Source organism: Gavialis gangeticus, unplaced genomic scaffold (assembly GCF_001723915.1).
Source record: "Gavialis gangeticus isolate Ggan-Ray unplaced genomic scaffold, GavGan_comp1, whole genome shotgun sequence".
Taxonomy (NCBI): domain Eukaryota; kingdom Metazoa; phylum Chordata; order Crocodylia; family Gavialidae; genus Gavialis; species Gavialis gangeticus.
The window spans coordinates 81,770,316-81,772,407 of record NW_017729022.1 but is presented as its reverse complement, the minus strand read 5'-3'; the positions used below and the strand labels follow the sequence as shown (position 1 = coordinate 81,772,407).

Here is a 2,092-nt window from a genome sequence, read left to right as displayed (position 1 = left end):
CAGCCCTAGCCCGTGCCCTCCCCTTCGCTCCGCCCCGCCCCCACTCTCACCTCAGCAACCGCAGCGCGCCCAGCCCGCCCCGCCGCCCACCTCGCCCCTTATATAGGTGCCCGGCCCCCAGGGGCGGGACCTGCGCTGAGGTCACCCCTCGCCTTCCAATCACCGCTGGCTTCCGCCTGCCCACCTGGCTCCGCCCCATCCTCGGCCCTACCCACGTGACCTTGGGGACCGTTATCTTTGGGTCTTTGGGGCTCGCTCGTGACGTCCCGACAATGGGGGCGGCCATGTTGTGGGGCGGGGCGCGTGTGACGTAACTGCCTCCCCCTACGGCGTGCCACACCCGAGCCGTAGGTGGGGTAGGGGTGGGGCTGCCCGTGGGTCCAAGCGCTCCCGAACGTGTCACACACAAACACGCACGGGGCATGTATGCACGTGTATTTACACACCTAACTTCCCACACCTGAGCATGTTAAGGCGATTTCAGTGCACATCCACACATGGATGTGCTAATGCGCGTTCAATCTGGCCGTAAAAGCCAAGTTGCATTAGCGCAGGTAGGTGCAGATGCATGAATGGGCATTAACGTGGCGTGCAGCCACTGATGCATGCTGCATGAACGCGCATTTGTGCATCTATGCATGGGCTAACGTGACTTGGCCGCTTGTGCCTACTTTTGATACCTGCTTTTTGCAGGTATCAAATTTAGGCTCGTATGACCTTACATTGCCATTTTTAAGGTGCATCAAAGGCATACGCATGTAGACGTGTGCCCTTAATGCACCTTTAAAATAGTGATTTTAGGCTAAGCCTGCTTAAAAGAGGCCCAGGTGGATGGGCCCAGAGGTTGGCCCTGCTGCCTTTGCAGTCAGGGGAGGGGGATTCCAGTCACAAGCAGTCACTCACCGCAGTCCTGCCTCATGTAGCTGTTGGTACAGAGCGGGTTGGCCATCTCCCCTGCGGCTCCAAGCTCAATCCACACTGCAGGCTCTTCAGGGGCCAGATCCAGCATGGGTGCGGCCACCACGGGTGTGGGGGCAGTGTGAGTGGATGTCCAGCAACACTGAGGGGTCCAGAAACAGGGACAGGGGGTCTGAGTGCTGAGCTTGGCCAGGTCCAATGCAGCCAAAGGGCCCTGAGTTCTGTAGCAGGTCAGGCCTTCCAATTTGGGTGGCCTAGCAGGCCAAATAGAGTGGATCTGTGGGCTGGATCTGGCCACAGTCTTTATGTCTGAGACCTCTGCACCTGAAGGCAGAGGACTGAGTGAAAGTCGCACCCCCTGAGCTTTGCTTCTTGCAGAGGTGACCTGAAAAATGAAGTGAATACCAGAGAAATGGAAGCGTACATGCAATAGAAAGAGGGAGAGAACTGGGGGAGTCAGGTAGGGTGAGAGCAGGAGGGATGTGGCTTTGCCACACATAGGATGGGCACTTGTATGCAGCCTAGGTGCCAAAAGGAACCACTGCAGAGGACAAGGGTATCACACAACGGAGAGGTGCTGTAGAAGAACTGAGAGGAAGCTGCTGCTAAATGGTCTGAGGACAAGTAGGAAAAAAGAAGGTATAGGCCCCAATCCCAGAACCATGTCTGCCCAGACAGATACAGTTGTTATTGTCCTCATGATTTTATGCAGAGTCTCATGATAGTATGTTTGTTTTTCTTTGCTTGCTTGTTTTTAAAAGCCCCAACTTCTGGACTCAAGCAATGATTCAAAAAGGTCAGCTTCTTCAAAAAGTGTTTAGCCTTCATAACTGTGGAGAAAAGCTTGTAAACCATGAGCGCAGTTTTTGGGCACCAGGATTCAAGGGAGAGATGTAGACAAATTGAAAAGAATCTAATAGAAAGCAACAAAAAATGTAGATGCCTGAGAAATGTGACTTACGAAAACAGGTGGGACAAATGGGACTGTTTAGCCTGGAGAACGGAAGATTGTGAGGGGGGATTTAATAATAGTCTTCAAATATCTGAAAGGATACAAAGGATGGTGATGGACTGTTTTCAGTGCCTGCAAGAACAGTACAAGAAGCAATTGCCTTATATCGCAAGAAGGGGAAATTATGTCGGTTAAAAGGAAGATGTTCAACTATAAGCGTGG

General features: G+C 52.9%; 1 protein-coding gene across 1 annotated transcript in view; it reads right to left on the bottom strand.

Moving 5' to 3' along the window:
- The window catches only part of CAPRIN2 (caprin family member 2), a 102,487-nt gene extending 102,400 nt beyond the window's left edge, over positions 1-87 (bottom strand). The window contains exon 1 of the mRNA XM_019515482.1: positions 51-87. The gene's annotated coding sequence lies outside the window, so the exon portion shown is untranslated. The remainder of the gene's footprint in view (positions 1-50) is intronic.
- Positions 88-2,092: the final 2,005 nt, after the last annotated feature.